Raw genomic sequence first — 25,521 nt, 5'->3', positions numbered from 1 at the left:
AGATTGAAGTTCAAAGCCACACTAGGCACTAAAGTCTGTGAAACTCTTATCTCCAATCAACCACCAAAACGTCAGAAGCAGAAGTAAGCTCTGGCTCAAATGGTAGAGTGCCAGTCTTGAGCAAAAAAGCTCAAGGACAATGCCCTGGCCCAAAGTTCAAGTCCAAGGAGGTGGGGGTAAGATCGACCCCCTGCCTTGAAGGGAGTACTGGTCAGAATTCAACCTCAGTGGGGCTGGGAAGGTGGCTCAGTGGTAGGGTGCTTGCCTTGCATGCCTAAGGCCCTGGGTTCAATTCCTCAGCACCACATAAGCAAAAAGAAAAAAAAAAGCCAGAAGTGGCGCTGTGGCTCAAGTGGTAGAGCGCTAGCCTTGAGCTGAAGAGCTGAGGGACAGTGCCCAGGCCCAGAGTTCAGGCCCCACGACCGGACCAAAAAAAAAGAATTCAACCTCAGTGTAAAGCAATCTCATTTCTAGAAGCAGAGCCCCTCTGACGTTGGGGGCCCTGCTTGATAAGGCTGTGTGCCAGTAAAAGATGACTCATGGGCCAGTCTGACCTGGTGTCAGACCAGAGGCGCTCACCCACCTGTGGCGAATTACAGCCAAAGCCCAACACATTTACCACAATTACCTGTGGCATGAGAATACATCACACCTGTCATCAGACGTGCCTGCATCCACGGCTGGCCTCTACTTTCTTCCTGTCTTTGCTTTACTTTGTCAGTGAACTTTCTTGATCTCTGCCTCCTTGTGTCCTCAAATTCTTTTTTTTTTTTGGTTAGTTGTGGGGCTTGAACACGGGAGCTGGGCATTGTTTCTGAGCTTTTTCACTTAGGGCTAGTGTTCTACCATTTTGTGTCACAGCACTACTTCCAGGTTTTTTGTTTGTTTTTGTTTGTTTGTTTGGTCGTGGGGCTGGAACTCTGGGCCTGGGCGCTGTCCCTCAGCTCTTCAGCTCAAGGTGAGCGCTCTACCACTTTAGCCACAGCACCACTTCTGGTTTTCTGGTGGTTCATGGGAGATAAGAATCTCATGGACTTTCCTACCCTGGCTGGCTTTGAATTGCAATCCTCAGATCTCAGCCTCCTGAGTAGCTAGGTTTACAGGCGTGAGCCACTGCTGCCCAGCTCACTTCCAGTTTTTGAGTGGTTATAGAGATAAGAATCTTACGGGGACTTTTCTGCCTGGGCTGGCTTTGAACTGCGATCCTCAGATCTCAGCCTCCTGAGTAGCTGGGATTAAGGGCTTGACCTACTTGTGCCCAGCTCAAATTCTTTACTGCTACTACAATGTCATAAACTCAGGGCCCAGGGGCTGGAGCAAGGCCTCCTCTCCTTTAAAATTTCATTCAAAATGATTTTTTTTGTGCCAGTCCTGGGTCTTTAGCCCAGGGCTTGGGCGCTGTCCCTGAGCTGCTTTTGCTCAAGGCTAGCACTCTCCCACTTGAGCCACAGCACCACTTCTGGCATTTTCTGTGTATGTGGTACTGAGGAATTGAACCCAGGGCTTCATGCATCCTAGGCAAGCACTCTACCACTGAGCCACCTTCCCAGCCCCTAAAATGAAATTTTGAATGTAGTTCCGGGCCTCCCGGGCCACGGTTAGTGCTCAGAAGCCGCCCATGCACTTGTAGGGCTAGGCCACTCCCATTGTGGTTCTACGGGACAGTACCACCCTCTCTCTGCTGGACCAGCTTCTGCCCGCCCTGCAGGGTTGCTGGGCCTGGTCTGTGCCCGGGGCCCCCGTGAACCCGCCCTTGCCCGGCACTGTGGCTGGTATCCAGCATTTGGTGATGGCTCCTGCCCAGCTCCTAGCGTCCACCAGGGTCTGTACAGCACAGCTGAGGCCGTTCGTGGCCCTTTGCAGCTCTTCTCTGTTTGCTGCCTGGGCGTCTGACCTCATCCTGGCCGGAAATAGCTGCGGCTGGAGGCTGCAGGGAGACGAGGCTGTGGGCTAGGAGGTGGCACTGCAGCGAGCACACTGTCCCTCCCCAGGCCCAGGCCGCACTGTCCCTCCCCAGGCCCAGGCCGCACTGTCCCTCCCCAGGCCCAGGCCGGCCAGGAGCCGGGTGCCACAGCACCTACACTCAGCAGCGCTGGGGCTTGTCCAGTGGCAGCAGAGAGCGTTGCGTGTTCTCCGCGCTGGTCCTCCGCTGGAACCTCCCGGAATGCTGAGCCGGCATTCCTTAAGTGCTCCCTCCAATAACCACTATTGGACACTGTTTGGGGGGAAACCCAGCCTGACCTGATCGTGCGGCCCTCGCCCCCTTTATTTCTCTTATTCTATTCACTCAGCAGGTGGCATTGTTGTGTGGTGATTTTATGTCCCTGCCTGGGTTCATCCACCATGCCACATGCAAACTAGTCTATGATGAATGCAGGTAAAACGAATTCCTCCAGCTCATCTGGGTTGGCTGTGGTGCCTTTGCCAACGCCCTCCCCTGCCAAAACCATCTGCGAGCTTGGCTGCTGCCGGCCGGCGTGGCCCCCCCCCGCCCCCGGGCCACCGTGCTCTTCGGTTATCTGTGTGGTGAGCAGGATCGCACACGCACAAGTCTGGCCTCCTTCCCACTGTGTGCTGCTCGGCTCCGCCCCCGCGTGCCCGGGGAGGCTGCGGAACTCGGTGACTCCCAGGTGTTCACGCCTGCCTTTCCAGACCCCACGTGACCTCAGCCTCCTGTCCCCGGTGCCTCCTCCTCCGCCGTTCTCCTGGGAGAGGAGCTCCATCTCAGCACTCCAGCTGCGCTCATTGGTGGACTCCAGTGAGGTGACAGCTGTGCTCAGTAGCATCCTTCCTCATCTAAGTCAGGTGACGCCTTCTGGAATGTTCCTAAGTCATACCACCTTCTCGCTGATCAGGAGACTTGACTAAAGGTAAGGACTTGCCCATGGTGACCTGCTTCCTGCAACCACACCTCTCCCTCCACAGCTCCACTGCCTCCCAATTGTCCATTCAAAACACAACGTGAGCCTCGCTGGCACCTAGAAGGTTGGGTGGCTGTACCCCATCATGGGTCATAGTGGGGACAGGGAGGGGGCGTGGCCAGTGCTCACTGAGGACACGGGAAGGGGGCCTGGGCAGCCCCCGCTGCTCCTGCAAGACCTGAGTCTGGGGAAGAGAGCCATCATTTCAGACGCTGGACTGCAGGAGAGAAAGAGGCAGGGAAGGGGAAGGAAGCGAGTGAGCCAGCAGGCGTGAGGACTCTGGCTCACCTGTGGCCCTGGGATCCCCAGCGGGCATAAACACCTGCCGGGGAGACAGCGTCCACGGCTCACAGTTTAGAGCCCTCAAGGAGTGAGGGGGGCCTGTGGCTCATGCCTGTCATCCTAGCTACTCAGGAGGCTGAGATCTGAGGATCACAGTTCAAAGCCAGCTCGAGTAGGAAAGTCCGTGAGACTCTTATCTCCAATTAACCACTAGAAAACTGGAAGTGGCGCTGTGGCTTAAGTGGTAGAGCACTGACCTTGGGCTGAAAAGCTGAGGGACAGTGCCCAGGCCCAGAGTTCAAGCCCCATGACCGACAGAAAAAAAAAAAAAAAAAAAAGCTAAGCAAGAACATGAAGGTCTGAGTTCAAGCCCAGTGCTGATACCTGGGTCCACACACGCACAACACACACCCCAAAAAAGTGAGGAAAGAGCGCGATCTTTTTTCTATTTATTCTTGGCCTGGAGGTCCTTGAATACTTCCTATCTGCTTGATCACGTTCTTGCGCTGGGCGTTGCCTGCTGCCGACCCTGTTCATCACGGTGCTGGGCACGGCTCTCAGACACCAGACCAAGTCCTCAGCTTCGCCTCTATGCTGGCTTCCTGACCAAAGTGCAGCAGGTGAGGCTGGGCTGGCGAGCTGGGCTGGGGCCAAGGGCTTCCTCCGTCCACTGTCTCTTGTTCTGCTCTGCAAAGCAAGCAGTTTGCCACACAGGAAGGGAGGGAGGGTGGAAGAGGGATAGGGAGGGAGGGAGGGAAGGGGAGAGGGGGGAGGGAAGCAGGGAGGCAGGCTGATCAACCGCCCTGGGGTTCAGAGGAGATGGGTGCTGAGGCTGGGGAGTCACGTCAGCGCTCTTCGCCAGGGCTCCTGGAGGAGGACGCTTCACCTGAAGGCGTCTGGCTTGCGAGGAGGTAAGGGACGGCCTTTCTCCGGAGGGACAGGATCGCCTTCCGTTTCTTTCCCGAACCCAAAGTCAGGTCTTTACAATTACATGGTGGTTAGCCAGGCGCTGGTGGCTCACACCTGTAATCCTAGCTACTTGGGAGGCCTGGGAGGAAAGTCTGTGAGACTCTGACTTCTAATTAAACAGCAAAAAGCCAGAAGTAGAGCTATGGTTCAAGTGGTGGAGTGCCAGCCTGGAGGGAAAAAGCTAAGGGACAGCACCCTGGCCCTGAGTTCAAGCCCGAGTACCAACACACACACACACACACACACACACACACACACACACACACACACACACTACGTGATTAAAAGTGAAGGGACAAAGGGTCAGGGTGCTGGGCTTTTGCATCCATGCCCAGGGTAGACTGAGGCCTGGTCAAGTTGTTGGATGTGTGTGTTGGAGCTGGACTGGCCCGGGGCCTGGGGCCTGAGCCCAACCTGGCAGCCCACGAGAGGTGATCACCCACGCCACCCCCAGCATCCCCCAAGAGCAAGACCGGGTGCCAGGCTCCTAGGCTGCGGCTCCCACCAGACCTCCTGGACCTTTGTGTTTGAGCTCTTTGGGAGTCAACACGTGGGCGACCCCAATGACAGGGCCACGGGTCAGCTACCGCCTGCAGTCAGTGGGTGCTGGCGGGGGGGGGGGGGCGGGGGGCGAGGGTCTCCGGGCAGAGCACAGCCCTGCGGGCCAGCTGGGGTTTCCCTCATCACGTCACAGCGCCCCCCGCAGGCCCCAGCCTGGAGCCCACTCCAGATGGTCTGATATTGTGAACGGTCTTCTATCTTTCAGGTTTTGGCAGTGCCGACCAGGCAGGCATTCGGCCCCTCCGGCCCCAGCTGCGGTCCGTTTCTGCTTTAATTCGCTTTCAGATTGTTGTTGTCTGGGATTAGCCTTATCCTGAGATCCTGCTCCTGCGCTGCCCGTGCGCTGGGGTCCCAGCTCACACTGCCGTGCCGGGAGGCGGGGCGCCCCTCAGCCCCTGGTTTCTCTGCCTGGCCTGGCGTTGAACCGGGCCCTTCATCATCATCATCATCATCATCTTTCAGTCGTTGTACAAAGAAGTTCCCATTCTACAAAAAAGTGTATGAGGACAAAGTGTCTGACAGCATGGCCACCCATCTCCCCTAACTGACTTCCTAGGTGATTGCGTACATTTCACATATTTCTCAGTGTTGTGAGATAGTGATGGTTCGTTACGGCCACACACACACATTTTAACCTTCACAAGGCAGATTGTCATTATCGTGGTCTGTACCGTTTGTGAATTCTACGAGCTGTGACAATACAAGTTATTTTTCCACATCAGGTGATCTTCACATTTCTTTTGCTCAGTGTGGGCTGTTCCCACACTTATTCTATCCTCCTCCTGCCTTCCCTCCTTTGCGTGCATAGATCTACCATATATATATAATATGGTCAAGAGCATGGAGTCCTTTAGCAACGGTAGGTAGAATGAGTGCTGTCCTGTTTCTGAGTTGAGCCGGGGTCCTTCTGATCTCTGCTTCCTGTGTGGCGGAGATGGCAGGTGCTTGCTACCACTGCTTCAGCGGTTTCTTTCCGTCTTCCCGTCTCAGCCTTCGCTCCCCCACTCCCCCTGGCATCTGCCGGAAGCGCCCTGCCTCTGTCACTGGCTAGAACCCCTGGCATGCTTTGCCACCCAGTTCGAATGCTGACCTGCTGCCCAAGTGTGCAGGCAGACACCTGCAGAGCCTCTGCTTCTCGGGCGTCTCTTGCCCTGTACCTCCTAACCAACTAGCCGCCTGGCGTCCCACGCGGACCTGCTCTGACGTTCCTGGCCGGGAGTTCGTGCCCTGTTGTCCCCTGTGTTGTCCTTGTAGCTCAGGTTCTTCCTTGGTTTAGCACGGGGAAAGCTCTGGAAACACAGATGGAGGCAGGGGACACCTCCCAGCCCCTGCTCCTCCCTCAGCCTGGAACCTTCACTTCCCAGCCCCCTCCAAGGGAAGACTCCTCTGGCTGGTTTTGGCTCAAATGTCATCTCCTCAAGTTCCTCCTGCTTGTTTTCTTGTTCTTTCACATTGCTAATTACCACCCACCCTTGTACTGGGTTATTTAACTTTTAATCCTGTTTTATAATGGCTTACTTCCTGGTGAGTGCAACCCCTGAGAGCCGGGACTTAGCCCGGGCTACTGGTGGGCGTCCGCACAGCTGTGGCGCCAGGACAGAGGTGGCAGAATGCACCCCCGTGGGACCGCGAAGGGCGCTTCCTGTCCTGGCACTGGGCTGGGCTCCTCAGCTGCGTCTGCTGCTCTTGGCACTCAGCAAGTGCTCAGTAAACGCTTGCTGCAAACAAGAATGACGGTCACACACCATCGTCTGGCCCTGCCCTTCTCACGGAAGTTCCCAGGGCAGGGCCCCCTGGCCTTTAAGTTTGTCTTCATGTCTTTCCAAGCTACTACCTTCGGTGGAGGAATTAATGTGCTTTCTGGAAGCTCATTACCAGATTGCTTTTAAGTTTAAAGAGTGTATCAGGTCTCTGAAGCTCAGTAAATGTCTTTTAAGTCACAGAAAAAAGATTCGCACTTCTGAAGGAGTTGTCTGGTCTGGGCTGCAGCCTTTGGGGTGGGAGGAAAGGGGGTGAGCTGAGGGTGGAAGACGGGGGGGGGGGGGAGAGTAGGGGCCAGCTGGAGGGGGGGAGGGAGGGCGAGGGAGGGCTGAGTTGGACAGCCGGACAGCTGGGCCAGGCCTGGACAGCCAGAACAACAGTAGAGCTGTCCTGGACCTCAGATGTGTGGAAAAGGAACAACTTTGGGGCTGGGAAGGTGGTTCGGTGGTAGAGTACTTGCCTTGCCCGCATGAGGCCCTGGGTTCAATTCCTCAGCACCACATAAGCAGAAAAAGCTGGAAGTGGTGCTGTCAAGTGGTAGAGTGCTCGCCTTGAGCTGAAGAGCTGAGCGACAGCGCCCAGGCCCAGGGTTCTGGCCCCATGGCTGGCAAATAAAAATAAAATTTAAAAATAAATAAATAAAGCAACAACTCTGAAGGAGGAGATGGGTTCAGACTTGATTTTTTTTAAGATTATGGTAAAATGTCCTTAACCATTTCTTCAAAGCACATAGTTCAATACAGAGCATTGTTGGGCAACCAACTTAGAACTGTTTTTATCTTTTTGTATGTGTTCTGTTACCTAAAAAAGAACAAACACTTGCACTTGAATTCAGGGCCCGAGGGCTATCCCTTGATTCTGCCCCTGCAGGCTGGCACACTACCACACCAGTCACAGCTTTACCTCTGGCTCTTTTGCTGCTTCATTGGAGCTAAGGGCATCACAGACTTTCCTAGTGCTCAGAGCAGGGAATGTAAGTGTATCCATCATTTATTCCTGGGCTTTTCCAGGTGTTTTGGGCTCTGGTCAGCTAGAACGGTTGGAGGCGATGCTGCGGATGAAGGCGGGACCTCTGTGCTCTGGGTGTCAGGGACTTGCACGGTGGGACTCGGGTGTTTCCCAGAGCCTGTCCTTGGGGTCCCTCCGCGTTGTGGCCAGCACCCATATCAATAATCCACTGCAGCCCAGTGCCGGTGGCTCACGCCTGTAATCCTAGCTACTCAGGAGGCTGAGATCTGAGGATCACGGTTCAAAGCCAACCTGGGCAGGAAAGTCCGTGAGACTCTTTTTTGGGGGGAGAGGGGTCTGGTTGTGGGGCCTGAACTCTGGGCCTGGGTGCTGTCCCTCAGCTCTTCAGCTCAAGGCTAGTGCTCTACCACTTGAGCCACAGTGCCACTTCCGGCTTTTTTCTTTTTGCTTATGTGGTGCTGAGGAATTGAACCCAGGGCCTCAGGCATGCAAGGCAAGCACTCTACCACTAAGCCACCTTCCCAGCCCCCCGTGAGACTCTTATCTCCAATAAACCACCAGAAAACTGGAAGTGGTGCCGTAGCTCAAGTGGTAGAGTGCTCACCTTGAGCTGAAGAGCTGAGGGACAGCGCCCACTGCAAGGATGGACCATGCTCCCTGCTGTCAGTGGACCCTTGTTATCAGTATACTCTTGCTTTAGTTGATGCTTGCTGTAGTGGACTCTTGCTGTCAGTGGACTCCTGCTGGAGTGGACTCCTGCTGTAGTGGACTCTTGCTGGAGTGGACTCTTGCTGTAGTGGACTCCTGCTGTAGTGGACTCTTGCTGTAGTGGACTCTTGCTGTAGTGGACTCTTGCTGTAGTGGACTCTTGCTGTAGTGGACTCCTGCTGTAGTGGACTCTTGCTGTAGTGGACTCTTGCTGTAGTGGACTCTTGCTCTCAGTGGACTCCTGCTGGAGTGGACTCCTGCTGTAGTGGACTCTTGCTGGAGTGGACTCTTGCTGTAGTGGACTCCTGCTGTAGTGGACTCTTGCTGTAGTGGACTCTTGCTGTAGTGGACTCTTGCTGTAGTGGACTCCTGCTGTAGTGGACTCTTGCTGTAGTGGACTCCTGCTGTAGTGGACTCTTGCTGTAGTGGACTCTTGCTGTAGTGGATGCTTGCTGTAGTGGACTCTTGCTGTAGTGGACTCCTGCTGTAGTGGACTCTTGCTGTAGTGGACTCTTGCTGTAGTGGACTCTTGCTCTCAGTGGACTCCTGCTGGAGTGGACTCCTGCTGTAGTGGACTCTTGCTGGAGTGGACTCTTGCTGTAGTGGACTCCTGCTGTAGTGGACTCTTGCTGTAGTGGACTCTTGCTGTAGTGGACTCTTGCTGTAGTGGACTCCTGCTGTAGTGGACTCTTGCTGTAGTGGACTCCTGCTGTAGTGGACTCTTGCTGTAGTGGACTCCTGCTGTAGTGGACTCCTGCTGTAGTGGACTCTTGCTGTAGTGGACTCCTGCTGTAGTGGACTCCTGCTGTAGTGGACTCCTGCTCTAGTGGACTCTTGCTGGAGTGGACTCCTGCTGTAGTGGACTCCTGCTGTAGTGGACTCCTGCTGTAGTGGACTCTTGCTGGAGTGGACTCTTGCTGTAGTGGACTCCTGCTGTAGTGGACTCTTGCTGTAGTGGACTCTTGCTGTAGTGGATGCTTGCTGTAGTGGACTCTTGCTGTAGTGGACTCCTGCTGTAGTGAACTCCTGCTGTAGTGGACTCCTGCTGTAGTGGACTCTTGCTGTAGTGGACTCTTGCTGTAGTGGATGCTTGCTGTAGTGGACTCTTGCTGTAGTGGACTCTTGCTGTAGTGGATGCTTGCTGTAGTGGACTCCTGCTGTAGTGGACTCTTGCTGTAGTGGACTCCTGCTGTAGTGGACTCCTGCTGTAGTGGACTCCTGCTGGAGTGGACTCTTGCTGGAGTGGACTCTTGCTGGAGTGGACTCCTGGTGTCAGTGGATTCTTTCTGTAGTGGACTCTTGCTGTAGTGGACTCCTGCTGTAGTGGACCCCTGCTGTAGTGGACCCCTGCTGTAGTGGACTCCTGCTGTAGTGGACTCTTACTGCAGTGGACTCTTGCTGTAGTGGACTCTTGCTGAGGACCGGTGCCGGCCCACAGCTGGACAGGGCCACCCCTGCAAGGTGGTTGAACGGATGGCTGCAGCGATGGGCTTAGAGGAGCAAAGCCTGCACTTCCTTCGGATGGAACACAGGGACATTTCCAACAGCAGCCCTGGCTCAGAAGGACAGCTGAGTCAATCTTGGAGATATTGGCTCTGCCCAAAGAAAGATTAGAGGGGCAGCACCCAACCTTTGACAGGAGATGCCTCCAATTGGCTGTTGCTCAATTGTTGTTGGCAGATAGGGTAGCAATTAAAAAAAAAAAAAAGTGAGGTGAACTTTGACGCTGAAAATCATCCTGTTGCACAACTCACACACAAGGAAGTGACCTCGTTGGTGAGAAAGAAGGACGGAGCCAGATCGCAGTCCTGTGGTCTTCACCCTGCTGGCATGCTTACTGCGGCTGCGCTACGGGTTCCGGCAGCGGCAGTGCCAGCCGCCCCCGATGGGCAGCGCCACGCCCCCATGGCGCAGCGACTTCACCCTCGGCTCCACAGCCCGCGTCTCCCAGCTGTCACCCGTCTCGCTTTGGCTCTTCCATGTGTCCTGACGCGCACAAAAGTCCAAACCACCTGTGCCAGGAGCGCCCGGGCACCCCTGAACCCCTGAACAGGCTAGCGCCCGACTCAGACGTTGTGATCCAAACTGTCCATGGCATGGGGAAGAGGAGCAGCAGGATGGGCTTCCGAGGGGAGGGGCTGAGGCCCCAGAGCAGGGCCCGCCCCGCGCTCTGAAGCAGGTCGCAGGGAGAGGCTCAAAGCAGCCTTGCGCCTGCCAACCCTGGAAGCAGCGCCAGGCCTGCGATACGGGTGGAGGAGACGGGGGGAGACAGAGGGAGCACGGGAGGAGGACTTGCCACGAATCTCCGGCACTCCGTGTCTGCTTGTGACTGTCCAGACTGCGTGGGGCACAAGGCGCCCACAGCAGCTCTGGCCGGGGTCTCCGCTGACCCAGTGCTCACCAGAGGTGGATGGCCCCGAGCTTTTCTTCTGGCTCCTTGCTAAACTCCGAACTTGTCTCCCTGCCTAGTGATGTTTTTCAACAGGCAGAGAAGAACCTGTCCCTGGGTGGCATCACAGACCGTGGGGCGCAAGGGCTGGGAGAGACAGGGCGGAGCGGAGAGCCGCTGTCCTGCTGGTGTCCACTCGACCGCAGACCCCGCAGGAGCGAGCCCTGCGTAGGAAGGACAGGGCGCGGGACCGTCCCGTGGCTCTCCCTTTGCTCTTCGCCGGCACCTGGCTGCGAGATTCAGGCTTTCGCCCTGGCTCTTTGCAGTTCAGTGTCCTCCAGTGAAAGAACAATGGGGGAACCGTGGGGGGCAGCAGGGGGACAGCGGGGGGACAGCGGGGGGCAGCGGGGGGCAGCGGGGGACAGTGGGGGAACCGTGGGGGACAGCGGGGGGGGATAGCGGGGGGGCAGCGGGGGGACAGCGGGGGGCAGCGGAGGGACTGTGGGGGGGGCAGCAGGGGGACAGCGGGGGACAGCGGGGGGACAGCGGGGGGCAGCGGGGGGCAGCGGGGGACAGCGGGGGGACAGCGGGGGGCAGCGGAGGGACTGTGGGGGGGACAGCAGGGGGACAGCGGGGGACAGCGGGGGGACAGCGGGGGGCAGCGGGGGGCAGCGGGGGACAGCGGGGGGACAGCGGGGGGCAGCGGAGGGACTGTGGGGGGGACAGCAGGGGGACAGCGGGGGACAGCGGGGGGACAGCGGGGGGCAGCGGGGGACAGCGGGGGGGACAGCGGGGGGCAGCGGGGGGGACAGCGGGGGGACAGCGGAGGGACAGCGGGGGGACAGCGGGGGACAGCGGGGGGCAGCGGGGGGACAGCGGGGGGATAGCGGGGGGCAGCGGGGGGACAGCGGGGGGACAGCGGGGGACAGCGGGGGCAGCGGGGGGACAGCGGGGGGACAGCGGGGGGACAGCGGGGGGACAGCGGAGGGACTGTGGGGGGGACAGCGGGGGGACAGCGGGGGGACAGCGGGGGGCAGCGGGGGACAGCGGGGGGACAGCGGGGGGACAGCAGAGGGACAGCGGGGGACAGCGGGGGGCAGCGGGGGGGACAGCGGGGGGACAGCGGGGGGCAGCGGAGGGACAGCGGGGGACAGCGGGGGACAGCGGGGGGCAGCGGGGGGGCAGCGGGGGGACAGCGGGGGGACAGCGGGGGGACAACGGGGGGACAACGGGGAGACAGCGGGGGGGACAGCGGAGGGACTGTGGGGGGGACAGCAGGGGGACAGCGGGGGGACAGCGGGGGACAGCGGGGGGACAGCGGGGGGACAGCGGGGGGACAGCGGGGGACAGCGGGGGGGGGCAGCGGGGGGGACAGCGGAGGGACTGTGGGGGGGACAGCAGGGGGGCAGCGGGGGGGCAGCGGGGGGACAGTGGGGGGACAGTGGGGGCACCGGCCTGCACAGGGCAGCCCTGTGCACACCAGCGGCATGGTGCTGTTGCTGGCGCAGGGGGAAAGGCTCTTCCCGTGGTCCGACCCGTGGAGGAACCCGTGGAGGAGTGTGGAGCTGTTTCCCAACTTAGTTATTACACAGTTACACGCGAGTGGAAACATCCCACCTCCCTCATGAACAGGTTCAGTCCTGTGTGTCCATGTAGTTGAGGCTTGTTCAGGGTCCGCTCGGTGATCGTTTGGGTGTATTTTCGGTTCCCTATGTTTTCTTTAGGGATCATGATGAACACTATTCGGCTTTGGGGGTGTGCAGTGGTCTTGCATTCTGGTTGAACCCACACGTCTCCAACAAGTATCAAGGCCAGCACTGTGTGAGAAGGCGGGGGTGGGGGCTGCTCTTGGGCCAGGCTAATGACAGGTTGTGGGTCACCTGGGCCAGGAGACACCCTGGGGTGTGCGGTGTCTCCCGGCCTGCCAGGCTCGGCCTTCCTGGCCTGGTTTGGAAGCTGGGCGTGCCCTCTAATTAGGCCCAGGGCGCTGCCACCTGGGGTCCAGAGACACACATCACACCTGCAGCCAGTGTCTTGTAAACTGTTTAGGTCTTTGGTCTGTGCCTCTAGGCCAGAAACCAGCTCGGCCAGCCTGCTGAGCTGGTCTCCACCCATGGCTGTGATTCCTTGGTCCAGACAAGTGCATTATCTATGGTGTCAGCGGCAGCGGCCCCCAGAGACGCAGTGACAGGTCCGGGTCAGGCCCTTCACTAGCCAGGCGCCCATCTGCGAGACGGCCGGAGCTGCACTGCTTGGACTTGGGGCCCCAGAGTCTCAGCTTGACAATGAGTCTCACAGGCTTTCCCCCACCTGCCTGGCTTCAAAGCTCTATCCTCAGATCTCAGCCTCCTGTGTATCTGGGATTAGAGCTGTGACCACTGGCCCAGGCACTTGTAGGAAAGCATTGTTGTGGTTGTTGTTGTACCTGGTGGGATATCAGGTGGTGTTTGGTTGGAAGGCTATGAAGGTCTAGGTGGAGGGAACAGCTTGGGTTAGAGAACACCAGAGGCATTATTATTATTACTATTACTATTATTATTTTGATCGGTCCTGGGGCTTGAACTCTGGGCCTGGGCGCTGTCCCTCAGCTCTTCAGCTCAAGGCGAGCGCTCTACCACTTGAGCCACAGCATCACTTCGATTGTCTGGTGGCTTATTGGAGATGAGAGTCCCACTGACTTTCCTGCCTGTGCAGGCTTTGAACTGTGATCCTCAGATCTCAGCCTCCTGAGTAGCTAGGATGACAGGTGTGAGCCACTGGCACCTGGCTTTTTTTTTTTTTTTAATTCTTAATGGAGTTGTACAAAGACGTTGCCATTCAACAAAGCAGTTTATGAATAGAAAATACTCTGATCATTGTCTCCCCTTTCCACATTCTCACCCATCCCTCCCCTCCCCTCCCCACGCTCTCTCTTAATTCTGTAGGGCACACACTGCACCCTTCACCCGTCCACCCCTTTCCCCTTGACCCTCCCCACCCCTCTCAAGTGCCTGCTTCCTGGTGCTTTACTTTGCTGACCCTGGCCTTTGCCATGCGAAGGAATGACACTACTTGAGTTCTGGCTGGAATTTCTTCCTGGGGCAGCCTGGCCCATCCCTGGGGGTGTCACACACCTGACACTATGTTCACAGGGTGACAGACTCCCGGGCATCACCACTTTTAGAATCTGGGCAGTCCAGACACAATTATCTCAGGCTGACTCCCTTACTTGCGAAGATGTGACATCTACCAAGCACATGTCCAGCTGCCCTTTGAACCCCTGGGGTGGCAGTGTGAGTTCGTGGGAGGCCCTGGAGGCCTCGGTGGGGAGAGGCTGGGCCCTGGGCTGCGGCAGGCCAGTGTGGTTCCTGCTTCCGCCCCTGCTCTACCTCCGTGGTGTGAGCTCCTCACTCATGAGTCAGGTGGAAAAGCAATTAACTCTCAGCTGCGGTCAGGACAGGCCGGGTCTCACCTCTCCCAGGAAGACTTCTCCGCCGGCTCGGGGCGCTCTGCAATCGGCCCTCATGGCGTTGGCCTCCGTGCTGTGGGTTGGGTGCACACAGGGCCCCCCCGCCCCCCCGCAAGCACCGTGAGGAGGTGTGGCCGGTCACTGCTGGACGAGGCTGGCTGTGAGGCCGGCTGGCCGGAAGGGGCCCCTCCCACCTGCCCCCCCTTGCTTGTGGTCCTGAAGTGTGAGTTTTCCTTTTCTTTTCCTGGTAGTTCTCTGCGTGTCTCTATCTTTGTAGGCTGCTCTCTGGCTGTGTGAAGAACCCACTGGGGTTTTTGTGGCCCAAGGTAGTGCTGACCCAGTATCTTTTACTTTGTCAGTCCCAAACTGCTCTCTCTCTCTCTCTCTTTCTCTCTCTCATTGGTTGTGAGGCTTGAACTCTGGTAGCACTCTACCACTTGAGCCACAGCACCACTTCTGGCTTTTTCTGTTTATGTGGTGCTGAGGAATCAAACCCAGGGCTTCATGCATGCAAGGCAAGCATTCTACCACTGAGCTACCTTTCCAGCCCCCTGAGCTTCTTTTGCTCAAGGCTAGCACTCTACCACTTGAGCCACAGCGCCACTTCTGGCTTTTTCTGTTTATGTGGTGCTGAGAAATTGAACCCAGGGCTTCATGCATGCTAGGCAAGCATTCTACCACTAAGCCACATTCCCATTGTTTGTTTGTTTGTTTGTTTTTGTTCAAGACTGGTGCTCTACCACTTGAGCCACACCTTTACTTCTGGCTTTTGGTGGGTTCATTGGAGAGAAGAGTCTCATATGCATTTCTACCTGAGCTGACTTCAAACTGAGCTCCTCAGATCTCCGCCTGAGTAGCTAGGAGCACAGGCTGCTCACTCCTGGTCTTCGCCTGCAGTTTGGAGCTGTAGGCATCAAGGCGACCCCACCATGCAGCTGGGCCCAGGGTCACCTGCTTGCTTTCCTCCTCTGGCTCTGAGCCAGCCCTATCCTCTGCTGGCCTCATGGAACTTTTCCTGACAGCGAGACATCTCTGATTCTTGTAGTTCCTCTCTCTCGTTCCTTGACCTCCTTCTGCTTTGTCTTCCAGGTTTGAGGGTGAGCAGTTGGGTGAGGCAGGTAATCTCCCCCACCCCAGGGCAGTTGATTGACAGCTGTGCAGCCCCCTGTGTTGGGTTGGGGAACAGGACAAGGACGCCTCTGTGGTCACAGCCTCTTGTGAAGGGGTCTGGGCCATTTGGGTCCTTCTCATCCCCTTTGAAGAAGGTTCCAGGAGATTCCAGCCATCTCTGAAACGCAGCACCTCGCACCTTCCTGAAACTTGGACTGAGGTGGGGAGGCCCAGCTTCAGCACCAGTGAAGTGTGGTGACCCGCCTCACGTTGTACAGTGTGGTCATGGGGGGAGAATTAGCACCCAGGGCCGGCAGAGATGACTGGGAGCCCCCCCCCGTAACCCTCCTTCTCCTTGTGGACGGGGCTCCTCTTCTGCTTCACGTGTACACCCCCATCAGCAAAGCTGTCACCGCTGGACGTAGGAGGACCGCTCACCATGGCCTCTGGGCCACCGGTGCCCTCTGAGGGAGGAGGACACAGATTCCTTTGTGTTTCCCGACCCATAAGCCCAAATCTGGGGCAGGCAGAGGCGCAGTGGTCCTCTGACTCGGTGCTGGCCCCACACCCATTCCAGAGCTGGAGCAGCCCTCGCCCGCCATCTTTCCTGAGCTCCACTGCACCTCTGGGGCAAGTCCCCAGGCAGACGTGCATTGGCAGGGTGATCCTCTGGTCTCTGTGGGAGGAGAGAGCAGGTAACCCTAGGCCAGGGGTCTTCTGGGGCCTCCACCCCCAAGTCAGCAGCCCAAACGGAATGCTCACCCCTTCCTGCGTGAGACTCCAGCGGCCAGCCTGGCAGAGGGGGGCGCTGCCGGCCTGACCTCTGCCAGGGGCCATCCAAGCCCTTCCCAGTTCCAGCCAAGAGCCCTGCTGAGTCAGTGTAGACAGAACCTCATTATCCGGCCACACCCACACTGGATCCTCCTCCTCCTCCTCCTCCTTCTCCACCATCCCCAGATGGTGTCAGGTGACCCGCTGGTCTCCGGAAGAACCTGGTAAGCTCAGCTCAGGCAGAAGTCCCCGCACCTTTCCCGTCACCGAGTCTCTCTTGCCTGTGCTGTGCTTGGGCCCTGGGTAGACACGGCAGCTCTGGCCCTGCCTCAAGAATGAAGTCCTCCTCTCCTGCTTAGGAATAACCAGCAGTCACCTCTGCCACGAGCTCTGCTCTCCGTCCCGTGACACCGTTCTGACTCAGCCGCAGTCTGCGGGACTGCTGGCTACCGTGACCATGCCCATGTGCCCCTGCACACACTCACACACATGCTCACGCACACACACACTCACCCACTCGTGCACATGTGCACACACACTCACGCTTACACACACTCACACTCAAGCACATGGGCACACACTCATCCACTCACACACCTGCTCACACACACATGTACTTGTGCACATGTACACAGACTCACCCATTCACACACATGTGCACACTCACACACATGCTTTGCACACTCATACACTCATCGACTTGTACACATGCTCACACACATGTACTTGTGCACCTGTACAGACTCACCCACTCACACACATGTGCACACTCATACACACTCATCGACCTGTACACATGCTCACACACATCCACTCGTGCACATGTGCACACACTCATCCGCCCACACATATGCTTTGTACACTCATTCACCCACTCACACACATGCTCCTGCTCACTCATACACTTGTACACATGCACACATTCACACTCATACTCTCACACATATTCATTCTCACACGCATGTGCACACATTTTCCTCCAAGCTGCTCAACCTGCCAGTGATCCCTGTGCCCATCATGACTGGTGATCACACACAGCAGGCTAGAGGTGGATCTCTGCCTCAGTTTCCCTCCTGGCACTCTTCCTCTTCCCCCTCAGCCCTCTCCTCTCGCCCCTGTGGACGCGTGTGCTCTGTGTGACAATCTGGGTCTATTTATATCAGGTGTTGAGCTGCTGCTCTTTTGGAGGGCACGGGTCCTCACCTGGGACTATAAATGCCATGGGTGACTGCAAGCCACGTGAGCGCACGCCGTCTTGGCCTCCACTCGGCATCTGCGTGGGTTCTCTGCGTCTCCCCTGGAATGGCTAGGAACGCAGGAGGGAGGGGGCTGTGAGAAGCAACGTGACAAGCTGCGGAGCTGCCCTCCAGACAAGGCCTTGGCCGGACTGCGCCTCAGTCCCGCTACGGCAGTGCCACAGCTCAGACCCCAGACTGCGCCTCAGTCCCGCTATGGCAGTGCCACAGCTCTGCTCAGACCCCAGACTGCGCCTCAGTCCCGCTACGGCAGTGCCACAGGTCAGACCCCGGACTGCCCCTCACTCCGGCTACGGCAGTGCCACAGCTCCGCTCAGACCCGCAGGGCCACAGCTGGGAGCACGGGGCCGGCCCCCCGGGGGCCAGCGCGGCCAGCCGTGAACGCGCACCTCTCTCCCTGCCTCGCTTTCCCTCCGTCTAAACCCACGGCTCAGCTGTGCTCCTACAAGGGGGGCTGCCAAGCTCACCTCACAGGGCACATAGCCCTTCATGATCGTCGGTCTCTATCTGGCGTGGTGAGAGAAAGGCCAGATCCCACGCGGAGCCCAGGCCTTGAGCCTCTGACCTAGAACTCTGGCTACACACTGAGAACAGACACAAAAGCAGGTTTTACTAGACAAATCACTGTGGAGACAACAGAGACCCCAGAGCCGGTGCTCATGCCTGAAATCCTAGCTACTCACCAGGCTGAGATCTGAGGATCGTGGTTCAAGGCCAGGGCAGAAAAGTCTGAGAGGCTCTCACCTCCCACTAGCCAACAAAACATTGCAAATGGAGGTGTGGCTCAAGTGGTAGAGCACCGGCCTGGGCAGCCACGAAGGAGAGTTCTGAGGTGTGGGGCAGGGATGGGCAGAGCCGGCTCCAGGCTGCTCAAGCGCCCTACAGAGCACACAGGCGGCTCAGGGGCAGCGGGGCTCTGAGAACCAGGCCACCTCCTCATCTGGCAGAAAGGCCACCTGTCCCGTCAAAAGCCTTCTTTCCCTAAGCCGGTTACCATTCCACCTGGACCCCAGGAGAGGTCTTCTAGCCACACTCAGCCCCCACAAGGCACTGTGCCTCCCCAAATGGGGTCTGTTCCAGTGCGTACCTGGGAGGCTTCCCTGGAGGGCCGAGAATTCAGAGCACAAAGGCTCTGCAGGGGGGGGGGGGGGAGGCGAGGGGGAAGGGAGAGTGAAGAGAGGGGAGGGGAGGGGAGGGGAAGGGTTTAACATTTTTCTATTTAAACAAAAGCAGGCTACAACCAAACCAAAGGGTGGACTTTAGAGCCTGCAGGAAAAGCAGAAAGGTCTCCGCTCAGTGAATTAGGACAGAATAATGAGATTTATGAAATATTCAGGAGTTTGCTTTTTCAATAGGTTGTTCATGTAAATGGCTCTGAATGAAAGATTTCTCCAGAGATTAGAGTCCTAGGTCTCCCTCCTGCCCCTCCCAAAGCGCCCCCTCCCCTCCCCCAGCCTCCCCCCTTCCCCAGGATCTGGATGTGGGGCAGGGCCCTCTTCAACAGTTTCCAGGCCATGTTTATTCACCGCCACGCTTCCTCCACGCTTCCTTCCTCGCTTCATTTCTGCAAGCTCTTCTAGGGTCATTAAAGAATGCGTAAAAAGCGGTGGGGAGCCCTGAGCTTTGATCCGACTGCTTAATTGCCCTTACTAATCACACAGAGATCAAGAGGATAAAAATAGCCCTCGGGTCGGGGTGAGGGCGTTCCCTGGCTGCGGGGTTCGGAGGGCGCGGAGGATGGGTCTCTAATAGGTTCCTCGTGGCAGCCCTGAAATCGTCGCTCTGATTAAATAAACCAACCTGCGGCGTTCCGATTATTTCCACGGCAAACAAGCAGACAGAGCGGGAAGGTGCTTCCCGAAAGACCGCAAAGGGCTTTTCTCTGGGCCTACCTCCCCCCTCCCGCTCCCCTCCCCCAATTTACTCTCTTCCCATCTCTCCTTGCTGTCCCTGCTCTCTCCCTCTGTCTGTCCATCCATCCATCGTCCGTCTCCGCCGCTGTAGTTCCCACTCCAGTGTTCTTTTGATTAAAAAGCTCCGGTCGGCATCCTTCACCACCCCTGGAACATTTCTCTTGGTCACCAGTCCCTGGCCTTCAGAACGGGCTGAGTGTCACCTCTCAGAAGGCCTCCGAGATCAGCACATCTCTTTCAAACGATCGTCCAGTAACGTGCTTGGCCTGAGGCAGACTGTGAGGCGTGCGTTTAGACTGCGTGTTATACCAAGCCTGGGATGGCTCGGCTGCTCCCGGTCCCATCAGGGATGTGACACAGATCAGGTGAGGGACTCCTTGGGACCAGCCTCCCAAGCTGGAAACTCCCAAGGGAGAGAGCTGCGCCCAGCCCGGCCTTCCCCTTCCATCCCAAGTCCACTGAGGACCCTAAGTCCTGGAATTCAGAAGTCTTCCTTGAGGGGGCCTCCCACACCTCCGCACGCAGAGGACGCATCCCAGTACCCAGCATGGAACCCACCCCAGCAGCCTCATGAACATGTCTGCCAGCATCAGCAGGAGCGGGCGCTGCGCAGTGGTCCCTGCCCTGACAGCCAGGGCGCCCTAATTCACCCACCGTGGATTCGCACGTCTCCGGGCCACTGTGTTCACGGCTCTGCCCTGAGCCATCTCACAGGATGCCTTCCAGAAGCCTCCCTGCCCCCTGGGAGTCTCAAGATATGCGAATCCCCGGCAGGTCCCAGAACTGCCTCTGGGAGCAGAGGTGGGTGAGGGGCAGCAAAGGGAGGGCCAGCTCTGCTCCCTGCGTCCTGCACAGGCCTGGTGGGGGTGCAGACACAGCCCAGCGCATAACACACACACACATGCACACACGCACACACACACGCGCACACACACACACACACTTCTGGATGCCAATTCCTTGATTCCATTCTTACGTCTGGATTTCTTTCTTTCTTTCTTTTCTTTTCTTTTCTTTTTTTCTGGACGGTCATGGGGCTTGAACTCCAGGCCTAGGCACAGTCCCTGCGCTCTTCAGCTCAAGGTGAGCACTCTATCACTTGAGCCACAGCGCCACTTCCAGTTTTCTGGTGGTTCATTGGAGAAAAGAATCTCATGGACTTGCCTGCACGGGCTGGCTTTGAACTGTGGTCCTCAGTTCTCAGCCTCCTGAGTAACTAGGATTACAGGCGTGAGCCACCTGCGCCCGGCATGTGTGGATTTCTTCTAAAGCCAAAACTTATGGCTGAGGACATAGCCCAAGATGTAGAGGACCTGGGTTTAATCACCAATACAACCAAACCATCCAAACTATCCCAACCAAACAGCCAGGAAAACAACCAACCGATCAATCAGTCAGCTAACCAGCCAGCCAGTCAGCAATAAATACGTGTGATGAGAGATAGATGGTGAGTAGAGTGGATGCTTATAGTCTGCAAAATGCTGGCCTAGCACAGCACAGGTGTTTTAGTGTTGTAAATGAGTTGTTTTTTTTAAACTAACTTCCTCAAGTCTTCAGATTCAACAGCTGAACTGAGCCCTGCACTGTGGCTGGGCTGAGGGAGCAAAGATGAATTAAGGTAAGACCACCTCCCACACGCTCCAAGTTCATCTATGCGCACAGCCAGCTGGTCCATAGAGGCTTTTACCAACATTTGTCAAAAGGTGTTGGAACTCAAGTTCCAACTCACCAGATTCGGAGTAATGACATCACCACCACGCCACACCGAAACAAAACACCAAACCCACAAACCAACCCCATCATGCCAGAGCAAACGCACACAAAGGATCTCAGACCCAGAGCCTGACCTCACACCCTCGACAACAGACAAGAAAACCGCCGGCCGACCTTGAACTTAACCCGGGGGCTTGCCCTCACCGCGGCACGTGGACTGCAGTTCAGAAACTGTCTTCTGTGTATTTTTTTTTTTTTTTTGGTCCGGTCGTGGGGCCTGAACTCTGGGCCTGGGCGCTGTCTCTCAGCTCTTCAGCTCAAGGCTAGTGCACTACCACTTGAGCCACAGCACCACTTCCGGCTTTTTTCTTTTTGCTTATGTGGTGCTGAGGAATCGAACCCAGGGCCTCAGGCATGCAAGGCAAGCGCTCTACCACTGAGCCACCTTCCCAGCCCTCTTCTGTGTATTTTATGTTATTTTTTTTTTGCTAGTCCCATGGCTTGAACTCAGGGCCTGCGCACTGTCCCTGAGCTTCTTTTTGCTCAAGGCTAACACTCTACCACTTGAGCCACAGTGCTATTTCGGGCCTTTTCTGTGTATGTGTTGATGAGGAATTGAACCCAGGGCTTCGTGCATGCTAGGCCAGCACTCTACCACTGAGCCACCTTCCCAGCCTCCGTCTACTGTTGCTGGGGCGGAGGAAGCGTTCAGTGCTGTTGGGAGCCTGGCTTCTCGGGAGAAGCGAGGCTCTGCTGGGCCCTGTTCTCCATCGCCTCCCGTCTCCCCCCACGTGACCCACCCACCCATTTAAGATGTGGCTCCCCAGCGCCACATCCCACCAGCCTGCATCCTTGGCCGTCCACAGTGGGTCTGCGGTAGAGCTGGGGGCTGGCGTGGTAGTGGGCACAGGGTGCTGTCTGGGAGGCGGTGGGGTGGGATTATTCTGAAGTCCACTGGAACACCTCCCCCCTCCCAAGACACCTCCCCTCCGGACTGCGGGATCACTGCCTCCTCGACTCTGCCACTGGCTTCTGCAGCTGCACGAGAGCTCCAAAGGCCTTGCCCACTGCAGCACGCAAGCCCAGGCTTTCTCCTCTCGGCTGTGTCAGCCAGGGTGAGGGAGGCCAGCCCCGTGGGTGAGGCCAGTGTTGACAGGGACCTGGCAGGTCAGCGCCTGAGCGTGGTCTCTGCCCTTCCTGGCTAGGATGCACCCAGCCTTGTGCCCAGCCCAGTGCAGCCCAGGCCGATTTGCTGTGCAGGGGAGCCCCCGGCCGGTCTTCCCTCCCACCAATAATTGCAGAGAGGGCTGCTGCGAAGCAGGAACCGGAAATGCTAATTACCCGGATCTGACTAAGAAGATTTACTGCGACCCCTCCCCCCAGTCTCTCCAGGCCACCCCTAGGCCAGACCCAGCCCCCTGAGATGCAGGGTCAGCCCGTCTAGGAAGGCCGCTCTTGGGAAGAAGGGATTGGATAGATAAGAGGAGGGAGAGGCCTGGGGAGGCCTCTGTGCAGCCCTCACCGCTCGCTCGGGGAGCAGCGGGTGCAGAGTGCAGCCAGAACCTGGGAGGATGGGCAGGGACCAAACTGGAACCCCAAGGAATGCCACGCCCCCAGGTCCCGGGCTAGGGCTAGAGGTGTTGCCCCTTTAACTGGGGTCTGGGGACACAGGGATCCTTGGCACCTCTCCATCAGGCGGCTTTCCAGAACCCTCCCCTGGGGCCCATCTTCTGCCCCACCCCGCTGACCTGGCCAGGGGTCCCAGGCCCGGCTGTGGAGAGCAGAGCGTGGCTGCTGCAGACGCACACACGCACACACGTGCCCGAATGCCCGGAAGCGCCCACGGGGCGCTGGAGCTGTGGATGCTTGCCTCTGAGCAAGTAAAGCCGCGCCGTCTGCTGGGAACTTTGGGGCTAAGCTTGAGAAGAGAACGGGGCTCGGAGGGAGGGAGGGGACCAGCCCTGGCCTGGGGTGAATGATGCCTTTGTTTCTCCTCTTTGGGCCTTGAGGTCCTGTTGGGAGACCCGCTGGCAGCCAGGGCCGGGACAGCCCGATCGGGTCACTGTCTGTCACTGTCTCCTGTGATACTGGGGACTGAACTCCACCTTGCTGCTTAGGGGCTCTACCACCCAAGCAATGCCTCCAACCCACGTACAGCATAGGTTCTTTTCAAGATGGGATCTTGATCTACACCAGCACTGGCCTTTGCCTCCCCAAGGCGGATGCTGGGTGCTCCCCACAGCTCCCAGCCCTCAGCTGAGAAGGCAGGGAGGCCTCATAAACTTTTAGACCCAGGCTGGCCTTGAACCAGGCTCTCCTCAGTCTCCACCTCCACATAGCCACAGTCACAGGTTTGAGACACCCCATCTGGATGGTGCCGGCAGGAAAACAACATGGTGAGGGCCCCAAGGTTGTGGGCGGCAAAGCCAGACATTACTATCTGCTTTGGACAGACTAAAAGCCAGACATTACTATCTGCTTTGGACAGACTCAAAGGAAGAGCTTACGCTGATTTAGAAAGTTACATAGGCCGGGCGCCGGTGGCTCACGCCTGTCACCTTAGCTACACGGGAGCCTGAGATCTGAGGATCTCAGTTCAAAGCCAGCCCAGGCAGGAAAGTCTGTGAGACTCTTGTCTCCAATGAACCACCAAAAACCTGTGGCTCAAAGGGGTAGAGCACTAGGTTGGACAGAATTGCTCAGGGACAGTGGCCAGGCCCTGAGTTCAAGCTTCAAGTCTGAAGAAAAGATAAATTCCTAGGCGTGATCCAGCCCCTTTTTGCTTGAAGCACATTTCAGAGGAAAATTTTGAAGGGATTGGATGGCTCTGCTGGATTCTGTGGCTCAAGCCTGGAATCCTGGCTGCTCAGAATTCTGGGATCTGAGAGGAGACATTTGAATCGGTTTCAGGCAGATAAATCCTCAAGACTCTTATCTCTAATTAATCAGCAAACAGCCCAAAGAAGAGGCTGGGCTCTAGTGATTAGAATATCAACCCGAGCTAGGGAAAAAGCTGAGGAAGAATACAAGGCCAGGGCTGGGAAGGTGGCTTAGCGGCCCGTGTTTGCCTAACCCGCACGGAGCTCTGGGCTCTATCCCTCAGTATCACATACTGGAAGTGGCACTGGAAGTAGCGCTGCGGTAGAGTGCTGGCCTTGAGCAAAAGAAGCTCAGGGACAGCGCCCAGGCCCTGAGTTCAAGCCCCAGGACTGAGAAAAAAAAAAGAGTACAAGGCCCTGAATTTAAACCTCAGTATCAGGGGGGGAAAATGTTTTTTAAAGAATTGGATGGCCGGGCACTGTGGCTCACGCCTGTAATCCTTGCTACTCAGGAGGCTGAAGTCTGGGTATCATGATTTGAAGACAGTCCGGAACGTCTACAAGATTTTTATCTCCATTCTCCCCCAAAAAGCCAGAGTGGAGCTGTGGTTCAAGCCACGAGGGACCGCAGCTCAATGGGGGGCTGCGTGCCCACCCTGGGCCCCAGGGGCAGATGGGAGCCAGGCTCCGGGAAGGCCTCTGTCCCCTCCTCTGGGAATGAGCCGGGAGCCTGCTGGCCGCGAGCCACCCTCTCCCTGGAGGCTGGCGGGGTCACTGGGTGAAGGAGGCCAGCCCACACCCGTGCCGGCTCCTCCAGTTTCCCAGATGTTGGGGCCCGGGGGGTCAGGGCGGAGCTCAGCTGGCTGCACACACTGTGTTCTGGCTCATTCCGGGACACCAAGGGCCCGTGCCCCTTGATGCCCAGACTCCAGCGGCCCCTCTCCCAACCCGCCTCTTCCTGGGCAACCATGCCCCCACCCTGCTCCAGAACACACCCAGAAACCCTACAGCCCGCTGAAGGGGTAGGGCAGCCCCGGTACCCCACAGCCCGGACTCAGCCAGCACCTTCCAAACGGTGCGTCCAGAGCGGGCCCCAGGCCCCGCCCGACCCCACCCCGGACCCTCCTTTCTCATGATCTCCAACAAGAAGACTCGTTCAACAGACAGAGCATGAGAAGACAGAAGAGTCTGGCAACTTCTAAGAAAAGAAGGAGGGGTGCGCACAGGTGGAACAATGCCCCCATCTCTCAGGGAACTTAGTGTGATGTGGCACCAACTATTCATGCAGAAATCCATAAGGCTGGTTGTTGTAAAGTGCAGCCCACGAGGGTTTTAAATGCTCACTCTGTTTTGGTAACTGACCATGGTGGGGAGTCTCTCACTGGAATTCTGAGTATGGTAAGGCAGGAGACAATGCTCTTGGGGGTCCTCTGTAACTTCCAGGGATGTGCAAAAGTCCTGGGGTAGGGAAGAGCTGGGCCCAGGCTCTGCACAGAAAACTAATGCACTGTGTCTCATGTAACCACCACCTGACCTTCTCCGTTTCTACTTTTCTGGCACTGTTTAAACCCCTCACAAATGTTGACTCTCTTGATCCTCAGCTAATACTATGATCCTGGCGCTACTGCTATCTGTGTTTGCAGGTGGAGTGAGAGGCTGAGATACTGGCATGTGGTCACACAGCTAGGAAGCGGCTCCAGCCCGGGAGATCTGTCCCTGGCGTCCAGACCCTCACTGGTGAGACAGATGGCTGAGCTGGCACCCTCCCTGCTTCCCACACTTGGAGCCAGCCTGCTTTTACTTGTTGGGAAATCTTTGTGGGAAGGACAACAAATCTGAGATGACCTGCATTCAGCAAGCCAACCCGCAGTCACGTGACCACATCCCTGCACTTCCTGTTGGCAGCCATTCTCTGTCCAGGTTTGTGATGG

General features: G+C 57.3%; 1 long non-coding RNA gene across 1 annotated transcript; it reads left to right on the top strand.

Annotated features, from left to right (window-relative positions):
* The first annotated feature begins 4,029 nt into the window (after positions 1 to 4,029).
* LOC122105983 lies at positions 4,030 to 5,451 on the top strand. Its single transcript, XR_006147104.1, has 2 exons — positions 4,030 to 4,114; positions 4,939 to 5,451. It is a non-coding gene; the product is annotated as an uncharacterized LOC122105983 (long non-coding RNA).
* The last annotated feature ends 20,070 nt before the right edge of the window (positions 5,452 to 25,521 follow it).

Source organism: Dipodomys spectabilis, unplaced genomic scaffold (assembly GCF_019054845.1).
Source record: "Dipodomys spectabilis isolate Male_0828 unplaced genomic scaffold, ASM1905484v1 ptg000034l, whole genome shotgun sequence".
Classification (NCBI taxonomy): Eukaryota; Metazoa; Chordata; class Mammalia; order Rodentia; family Heteromyidae; genus Dipodomys; species Dipodomys spectabilis.
This window is presented reverse-complemented; position numbering and strand designations above follow the sequence as displayed.